The sequence below is a fragment of the Xyrauchen texanus genome, chromosome 25, assembly GCF_025860055.1.
Source record: "Xyrauchen texanus isolate HMW12.3.18 chromosome 25, RBS_HiC_50CHRs, whole genome shotgun sequence".
In the NCBI taxonomy this organism is placed as follows: domain Eukaryota; kingdom Metazoa; phylum Chordata; class Actinopteri; order Cypriniformes; family Catostomidae; genus Xyrauchen; species Xyrauchen texanus.
In genome coordinates, this window is record NC_068300.1 from 11,675,133 (window position 1) to 11,686,091 (window position 10,959).

Genomic DNA, 10,959 nt, shown 5'->3' on the forward strand with positions numbered 1-10,959 from the left:
AAATGGATCTAAAAAATGCTTAGATAGTGTCACATTTTCAAGACAATTAGAAAATAATAAAACAAAATATAATTTGACATTTTATTTTTCATATATGAAAGAGATTATGCAACAAATCTAGAACAGGACTTGTTATTTTCACACTGAAATTTCATGAGAAGCAACTGGCTGTCAAACACATATTGAGCTACACACGACACATAATCTATAGTATTTTCTCAGGTACTTATTGAGTCTAAATAGATGCACAGCTTAAATGAATTCAATAGTTCACCCAACTGATAATAGTCAAATCACACTGTTCATGTGTTGTACTATTCATGTTGTTTCTTCATTAAATAGCAATGTCAAATTAAATCAGGTCAATCACTTAACATATCAGTGCCACCATTAGTAAAAAATAAATAAATAGCATGTATATTATTTATGTATATGTACAAGCATATGGAATACATACAATTCACCATTGTTGCACAGAAAATCAGCATGATATAGTAGTTATATGTTTCAATATAGTTCTCATTTCTCTTGTAATATACAAATATATAGATATCCTGTGATTATTAACTTATATAAATATGAAATGAACATTAAAAAAAATAATGACACTATTACATACCTAGGGTCTCTAATGACCTTATTCGCTTTTGGTATTTAAACCATTATAAAATTATTTTGTTGCAACTTTAGCTTGTGTGTGTGTGTGTGTGTGTGTGTGTGTGTGTGTGTGTGTGTGTGTGTGTGCGTGTGTGCGCGCGCGTGCGCATGTGTTAGTTACAAGAAATAGATTGAGGAAAACTAAAGTGTGGGCACATCTCCAAAATATTTTTGAGGTTCAGGGGGTGAAATGAGGTCCCGGGTCGCGTTTACGGGTTAATCATAATGACACAAATGCTGTTGATTGAGCTTAATTGTACTGAACCCAGAACATTCCTTAAAGTATCTAATGTATAAAATATGCAATGCTTTACAATGAAAGTGGAATAGTTTTAAATATTTTTAGATCCATATGAAATATTCCTGAATCCTTCAGGTTATTAAGGTTTATTTCACCCAGTGTGCTCAAGTTATCTAGAATATCAGTTCACATATACAGCAACCTACATTATTCTGTGATTATGCATGCACTATGCTGCTGGATTTTACTGCATAGTCCAGCCAGTGCTTCTGATTTACCTGTAGAGATATGTATGGAGAATTGGTCCATTGCCCTCCTGTTATCCTCTCTTGCTTTTTAACAACTTTTTTGCTGACCTAAACCTCATTTTTTCCCCTGTTTTTTCTATACCTCTCTAGCTCTCCCTTATTTTTTTTCTCCTCTCCACACTCACTCCCCTAGCTAGATGACGGGAGCAAATTATAAAATCAATGGAGCCGGGCTGCCTGCTTTACGGCTGCCTCTAAAACCTTAACAGGGAAATCACTGTAGGATTGATGACTCTCTAACTCTTTATCTCTTTTAATTAGAAATGTAAAAGATATGAAGAGCCTGGGGCCACAGCACTGCACCCAAATCTCAAATGCTCACCCATCTATCTCTCTCCATCTTTCTCCTTTTTCTGTTTTTAGCACTGTTTAGAGTCTCATGCATCCTTGCCTAACTCTCTGCTTTGTTTTTTGTTTGTTTGCACCATTTCTGCCACCTTTTCATGTCTTTTAGGGCTCCCCACCTCTGTCTCTTGCAGTGGATTTATATACAGTATAGCATGTATGAACCTTTCAAGACTGATCTCATCGTGAATTCAGAGACAGCAGGTCAAAATGTTTTTATGTAAAATTGGCCTGTGCTCACCAAAATTCGAAAGATGTCTGATAGCAGATGGTGATTTTCAGTAACTCGGCAGAACGGGGTCGATATCAACAGTCCCGGCTCGTCTATATGGGCAGGTAGTGCAGAGCCCCACCTAAATATTCATCCATTAAAAACATTAATCCATACTATAAACTGCCAATAGTGTAATTTGTATGGCCATAAATGTGTTCAAGATGCTTACATATGTATTTAAAAGCAGGTCTAATATAAGTTTTTATTCTTTTTTTAAATTGTTATGTAGCTGAAAGCTTCTTTACACAGTGTTTGATATAGATACACAAGCATGTGGGGCAGAATGTCTGCTGCCCTCCCGAACTCCACAGCACCCCTCAGTTTTTCTAATGGAAATCTGTGGTCAAATATGGTTCTGCAACGAGCCCTCATTAGCCACTTTTCAACTGGCCAGCCAGGGTCACTAGCCTCGGACCTTGAGCCACGAGACCAAAATCGATCTGTGTTCCCACCATCGGGTCAATAGCCCTGCAGTGGTGCCCTAAAACCCACCCTTAACACGCCGCACTGGTGCCAATGTATCACACCCTGCCCATTTCACAAGCAAGAAGTAAGGAAGCTCAAGCTGAGGTATCATGTTATCTACTTATCTAGAATATCGAGTTTACATTGATTGTAAACATTAGGTAGCTAGCAAGATAAGTTAGCTTTGACAACTCATCGACTGTAACTGCAATGGTGTCCCAAGTGGTCTCTCCACTAACAGCGGGACGATGTACCAACGATGAAAACCCTGAAGTGACAGTGGGAACACAACTGGCCCTGGCACATACTAGCACTCTCTCGATTGACCTGATAGTGGAAACGCAGCTCACAGCTGAGACCTATTGGGGCAGAAATTAATCTGCCCATAAAAGTAGTGCCAAACCAAAGGGAACTTTAGTATTAGTGTGCGTCAGCAGTGTGACAGATTGCAAACATGGCGGGCACAGTCGATGAACGTGTGTGTAACAGTGTGTCATTTCTATTGCAAATTCAAAGCAAAATGGCCATCAAACAACGTGGTCCTGACAAGCCAGGCATAAAAACAGTTTGGCAATCAAAAGATAAGTGTTGGTGATAAGACAGTGTATGTTTTGTATGATGACAAATCATATGTCAAAAAGAATTTTCTAGAATTTTTCTGTTTTAAATTTACTCTGGTTTCAAACATTATTAGCAATAAAAAACATTTCGTTTTTCAGTACTGAGGAAACGTTTAAATGGCATGTAAATAATTCTGTTTCTCTCCGTCTTCTCCCTGGGGATTTTTATAAAATAACATTTGATTTAGATTTTTATCTACAAGTCAACATTTTAGAGCTACACTATGTAAGATTTTTTTGTTAGAAATGAAAAAAATTTCAAGTTCACCAACAACCCGTCTTCCATGTTTTTCCATACCCCGATTGTCTTTGGTAAGCCTATAATATTGATTTATATTTTAGAGCTGTCTGGACGGATTTATTTTTCTTCCTTTCATTATTTATATATTTTTTGAGGGGAGATAGCGAGATTTGTTGTCATTAGTGACATTCGCTCTTATAAGATGATCACCTATAACCACTGTTACATCGGTACTTCTCAAACCATCAGATATATTCACGCCAATGAGACAAAGCCCAACTCACGCAATTACCAAAACAACGTTCCTCCGCAAGTAACTTGCAGTTTTATGCTTCAACCGTTACATAGAATAGCTTTAAGATGAAGTATTCTTATTTAGAATATTAGAATCAACATTTTGTTCTAAGAGTGTCACCTTGTGGTGGAATAATGCTAGTACACCACAAATTGTATCAGCATGTTTGTATAATGAGTTGAACAAGTTGAGTAATGTAAAAAAAAAAAAAGAAAGAAAAAAAGAGCAAGATCTGCCCCACCTATTTCTGTGGTCACGAGCTGCTACTGGATGTCAGAGTACTAGAACATTCGGTAGCAAAATGTCAAGTTCCTGTGTGACCATGTTGGTGTAGGGCCTCTTTCTCTGAATCTTCTTTTTGAAAATTCACCTCCAGCCAGAGTCTTTTCTGTAAATTAGGAAAGCATAAATTATTATAAGTCGTTTTACATTTTATTACGAGTCGAAACGCCATAAAATTTGTTCAGCTGGTATAGTCTCCTCTTGCTGGGCAAGTTATAAGAGCCATTCCTTTCTTTTATATTTAATACCATTAGAAGTGTTTTAAATTTCTCGCTCTGTCTGCACTTGTGTTGCGTTAGTAAATCTTTTTGTGCTTAAGCAAGCATTACTATTATTATTGCTCATGCTTATGGTTAGGGGTTTGTTTTAATCTTTTGACTTGAGCAAGTATGTAACCACCTATCAACGCCCTAGAGGACGCATAGCAACACACTAAAAATCACTTAGAACACCTTAGCAACCCACAACATCCAAGCATCATAGTGGCAAGTTTCGCATGGACAAGCACTTGTCTATTTAAAAACCTAGTTATTTATGAAGGGCTCATTGAGTACAAATGAGTGAATATCTCTCCACATGTGCCTCTTGTGTTGTTTCTGTAATTGAAACAAGCTGAGACATTGCTCTCTCCTTTCATGATTGCTCTTTTCTCCTTCATTTAACTTGTATTATTCTCAGCGGTATGTACTAAACTCCACAGGAAGCTGAGTATTTTCGCCACGGAAAGGAAAACATGCACTGCCTCTTTAAATCCATCAACTCAAGTCATTCTGCCTTGTGTTAGCATTGTAACATCTCATTGTATTGAATATATGGGGGTCCTTGTAAACCAGTGTATAATGCATAGGCCTTGTTTTAATCTTAGCTCTAGTTTATTTGTCTATTTAATGAAAGTTAATTATAGTAATCCTTTTAATTAATAGTACCAGACCCCTGTTCACCGCTAAACCCTCAAGCTATGAATAAATAGAGTGTTATATTGTGAGCCTCTGTGTGCACTTTACAAATAAATAAAATCATTTAAGTGATGTGTCCGTCGAGGATAAAAAAAAAAAAAAGATTGGGATCTATTACATCTAAATTAATTTGTGTTTTATGGGTGTTGAGAATATTAAAACATATTTAAATTGGTGTGGTCATATATAGGCTATATTAAGATTTTCAGCCATCTGCATTGTAGAAAATACACACCCAGATGACCAAAAAATTATAATAAATCCTAAATTAATTTGTATGGTCATATAAAATTTTAAGGTAAAAAAAAAAAACATTTGAACATTTAATAGCTCCTATCCATTGTCAATCCACTATATATATATATATATATATATATATATATATATATATATATATATATATATATATATACATACACACACACACACACACACACACACACACAAATAAATAAAACCATTTAAGTGATGTGTTCGTCGAGGATTAAAAAAAAAGATTGGGATCTATTACATCTAAATTAATTTGTGTTTTATGGGTGTTGAGAATATTAAAACATATTTAAATTGGTGTGGTCTTATATAGGCTATATTAAGATTTTCATCTAGAAAATACACACCCAGATGACCAAAAAAAAAAACAATAGAAAAAAAATTATAAATAAATATATATATATATATATATATATATATATATATATATATATTTTTAACAATAATAAATCCAATCCATTGTCAATGCACTAATATATATATATATATATATAATGCTTAAATTGCCAATTCAAATATAGATTGTGAAGTACATTTTTTAAACGTTTTTCTTTTTAATTTCAAAGTATTAATTGAGCTAACAGAATAATTCCATTCTTTTATTTTTAATGAAAATAAATTGTATAATCATTTAAATATCTGCCTATGCTGTCTCATGTCTGAGCCTTTAATGTGCTGTCTTCCTGCATGAGTAACGTAGGGATGTTTCTTTGTCCTCAGATAGGCTAATTACTGAATGACACGTGCGGACTAATGAGCGCACACTGGCAGAATCCATTAGTTTTGGTCTCAGTGGTGTTTGTGTGTGGTTACCATTTGATAAATTACACTGAGTTCTGCAGCCAGCAGTGTCCTAGAGCAATTATGTGGTGCATGATCGCCCTCTGCTGAAAGAATTAACGGCTTCCATATTAAGGGGACGCTTGTTTAGTATACGGAAATTATCAGTGAATATTATTGAGACATAATTAGGCTACGTATTATGCAGAGTGAGGAAATTATATTTCATAAATGTGATACTCATAATGAACCATTTAATGACTCATCTCTCAATGCAAATGTGGACCTTCAGAGCAAGTGTGTAATTTTGCTGTTTAATAGTCAGTGCAGGTTCCTGTTTCATTGTGAATATAGGCTACATTATGAACACTCAACACTTTCCTCATTCAGTTTTCATAAAATAGCGATAACAGATAAATCTGTCATCTTCTAGGTACTCCCCCTCATGTCGTTTTTAACCTCTGTGCTTTTCTTTCTACTGTGCAACATTAAAATGAGAAATTTAGCAGAATAGCTGGTTTTGTCAGGCTTAATACGTCATAGATATGAGTAGGCCTACCATAAACTTAGTCCATACAACTGATAAACGACAATTTTACAAGCTTTGTGTGAGGAACAGATCGAAAATGAACAAATTATTACCTGAAGATTTTGACCTTGTCGCTATTGTTTTTCAAATTTAATTTCGCGGTTACTAACATTTTACGCGCAAAATGGGGGTGGGCGGATGGATCTTGAAATATACTTCCCACTTCCTCTTGTAAAAATATCGGTCCTGTGTGTTTTTAAAGTAACTAATGATTTATTAATCATTAAATTAAATGTGTATCACACGTTGGGAAGTATATTTGGGAAGGGAACATTTTTAACTTTGTTGCCAAATAGTTGCATAGGTTAGGAATTGTCCTTCCGCTCATCTTAAAAGCCTAAAGCAGTCACAGACAACGTTCAGACAGAGCATACAGTGCTTGTTGATTGACAGAGAAAAGGGGACATCTAGGCCGTGTCTGAAAACTGAACAATTCTGCCTTCAGAGACTGTAAACAGAGGTAGGATGAAAGTAAGGTGCTTTTCAAACTGTTCTGAGGCCAGTTTCTGTAAGAGTTCCATTCATTGGTTATGCATAATCATTAGCTGATTAGGCGCAAGTTAGCAAGTCAGCGTCCTACATTTTCAGATGCAGTAGTTCCCTATCGAGAGGTCTCTCCTATTGCGTAAGTAGCTTACGCTATGGGTAAACTCCGTTTCTCGAGAAATATTGAAGTCTTTATGTAAAACGCATTGCAGCTGCACAGCAGACAGTAATGAGCGAGGCAGCTCGGTCATTGGCTGTGCTGCGGCAACTGCTCGAACCAATGACGGGCGACTCTGAACGCTGCGACCAATGGGCTGCGCCTGCGTCACAGCGCTCAGAGCCCGCCGAAATTAGCATAGCCAGGCTATATAATGGGCACCCCGTCATACGAGTTCCTTTAGATTTAATCTCCTTCAGCGAAGACCTCCTCTTCGCTGGATCCTCCGGATTGTTGGAGTCTTTCGCCTGCCGTTGACAAGCCTACAGCAGGACTGCTAAGAGGACGCCGGCGCCTTCAGCCGCCTTCGAAGCCTTCTGCTACGCCATCCTGCGCGCATCACTATATCCTTTTTACTAAGCTATTTTGCAAGTGTTCGCCTTTGCGACACTTTTTGTATTTAGTAAAAGAGCAAATTCGAGGCGTTGTTCCAAATGCCTTTGACCTGCGCCTCGTGCAGAGGCCTTCTTCCTGACAGGGACCATCACATTATCTGCACTCGCTGCCTGGGACCTGACCACGCAGAAGCTGCTTTCACTCGAGGCGGATGCCCCGAATGTGACTCCCTGGGCCTCAACGAGCAGCCGCTCGCCGCCTTCGCCGCGAACGAGCCTGCTACCACCGTGCTGCCGTCCCCTCTGTTCGAGCCACGCAAGAAAAAGCGCCGCTCACGGAGGCCGCCAGAGCACGCGGACTTCAGTGACGTCACGCCGGGCCAGTCCCCGCATGCTTCACCACCACCCGAGAACTCCCCGCCGCCAGTCCAATTCACGCAGATGGACCAGCACCCCTCCAACAGAGCGGTGGGTCTCATCTCATTCGGCTCACCAGGGGACGACGGTGAAAAGGATGACAGCCTTTCCAATTGGCGCTGCATCCGACGACTGGCCGGGCTCGGCCTTCGACCCCGCGCCGTCGACATTAGCGGACACGGGCACCAGCACGGTAAGAGAGTTCGCTGAACGCTTCACTGCAGCGAGCAAAACGTGTAAAACATTACCCAGTCCCCTTACAGGCGGCTGGAAATGTCTGTACAGCAGTCAATGGGCCAGTCACAGAACTCGCTCACCTGCAATCAAATGCCGTTTTAACGGCAACACACAGAAATCACAAGAGTCATTTTCTGCCTGTGTCACTAAGGGGTCACGTGTCCACACTGACGTGTGCACTCCCACATATCAATACTGTCCAAACAGTGCCGAATACTTTCCCAGCTCGAGCTGGACGCCCCATAAATGTAGATCGTGTGCCTATTGTCATGTATGCACCACTACACACAAGCACTGTTCCCACAGTTATAAACACTTCCCCAGTAAAAGCTGGAAATACTATAAATGTAGCGCGCGTGCCTGCTGTCCTGCACGCACCCCTACACACAAAACACTGTATGAATGGCCAAAATCCCCGCCGCTAGCGGGAGGCTTTATGAAAGTGGCGCGCGTGCCTACCACAGTAGATGCACCCCCACCCGTAAGCGCTGCCCATACAGTTCCAAACAGATCTCTGGCTCACGCCGCGAGCATCACAGATGCGACGCGCGAGCCAAGAAACTCCCCTCTAAGAGCGGGAAGCTTTATGGAAGTGGCGCGCGTGCCTATTACAATGTATGCACCCCCACCCGTAAACACTGTCGTTTCAAACATTTCTCCGGCTCTTGCTGCGAGCATTACGGAGATAGCGCGCGTGCCTGTAATCTCACATGCACCCCTGCACACAACAAAGCTGCTCAGCGCGCGCCCGCGCCTCTGAGAGCTGTAAGCTCAGTGTTAGCACATTTTCTGCCTGTGTCACTAAGGGGTCATGTGTCCACACTGAAGTGTGCACTCCCACAGTTACAAACACTGTATGCATGAACAAAAACACCCCGCCACGAGCAGGAGGCTTTATGTAAGTGGCGCGCGTGCCTATTACAATGTATGCACTCCCACCTGTAAACACTGTCTATACAGTTTCAAACATTTCTCCAGCTCACGATGCGAGCATTACGGAGATAGCGTGCGTGCCTGAAAGCTCACACGCACCCCTGCACTCGGCACTCAACACGGCTGCTCAGCGCGCACCTGCGCCTCTGGGAGCTGTAAACTGAGTGTTAGCACAAGGCAATTTGCCGGTGGGGCCCATACGTCACTGCGACACACCCCCAGCCAACATTCAGCCCATATCTGTGCGAGCAAAAGCCTGGGAAAAAATCCCTGACATGCCAAAATGGGTTTTGAACATAATAAAACACGGTTACTCACTTCAATTCGCTCGCAGACCACCCCGCTTTTCAGCGGTGGTCGAGACGAAAGTGAGGAAAGATGTGTCACATGTTCTACGCACCGAGGTGCTCGAACTGATAGAGAAGGGCTTATAGAAACTGTTCCTCCCTCTATGAGCGAGGCGGGTTTTACAGCCGCTATTTTGTCGTCCCGAAAAGGACGGTGGCCTCCGCCCCATCCTAGATCTCAGACATCTGAACAAAGCTTTTATGATTCGCTCGTTCAGAATGTTAACAACCAAACATATCCTCGCGCAAGTTCGCCCGGGGTTGGTTTCTATCAGTGGATTTGAAAGACGCTTACTTTCACATTCCGATAGCGCCTCATCACAGGCCTTTTCTGAGATTCGCTTCGAGGGACAGTCATACCAGTACACAGTACTACCATTCGACCTATCATTGGCCCCCGTACATTCACGAAATGTATGGACGCGGCACTTTCCCCTGAGACAGCGGGAGTGCGAATACTGAATTACCTCGACGATTGGCTAATCATAGCACAATCAGAGGGTCAGTTAACGACGCACAGATCTTGGATTATCAGCCATCTAGAATGCCTGGGTCTGAGAATCAATTTTGCAAAGAGCGTGCTATCCCCAGCCAGAATATCTCTTCTGGGAATAGTGCTAGACTCAGTGCAGATGACAGCGCCTCTCATCAGAGCGTGCGCTCTCTATTCGACGCCTTGCAACAGCATTCAGAGAGGGCGCGCGCGCCCCCGTCAAACGATTTCAAAGAATGCTCGGTCTCATGGCCTCGGCATCAGCTGTACTCCAGCTAGGATTGTTGCACATGCGTCCTCTCCAGCGCTGGCTCAAGAGCCGTGTTGAAAAATGATCACAACAGATGCCTCCAAAATAGGATGGGGGGCCCTTTACGAGGGCAGGTTACTAACGTAACCTCGGTTCCCTGAGAGGAGGGAACAAGTATTGCGTAAGCTGCCGTGCTTGTGCTTGGTCAGTTCGCTTCAGTCGATTGAACCTAAAGGAACTCGTATGAAGGGGTGCCCATTATATAGCCTGGCTATGCTAATTTCGGCGGGCTCTGAGCGCGCGAACGCGAGGCGCGCGCCCATTGGTCGCGCGTTCAGAGTCGCCCCGTCATTGGTTCGAGCAGTTGCCGCAGCACAGCCAATGACCGAGCTGCCTCGCTCATTACTGTCTGTTGTGCAGCTGCAATGCGTTTTACATAAAGACTTCAATATTTCTCGAGAAACGGAGTTTTCCCATAGCGTAAGCTACTTACGCAATACTCGTTCCCTCCTCTCAGGGAACCGAGGTTACGTTAGTAACCGAGTCGTTTTCACACCACTAAATAACAACTACGATAAATAGGATATTTATCACTGGCTAATAGTTTTATATATATATATATATATATATATATATATAGAGTGTTGGGTAAGTTATTAATCGAATGTCAATGTTCTATCTGTTTACAAAAAATTTAAATGTAATGCATTACACTCCCTTTTGTGCTTAAAACATAGTTAGATTACACCCAACCTTTGTTTTATATTACTTTAATCTTTTATTGCTTTAAAATGTTCAATTATGATCATTTTCTATAATTGTTGTTTATAAATGGAAAGCAAAAATGTTCAAATACTTTGCAGTTCACCCCTATTACAATCTCAATATTGGCTTTTAAACCTTAAATGGCTATAATTTTAC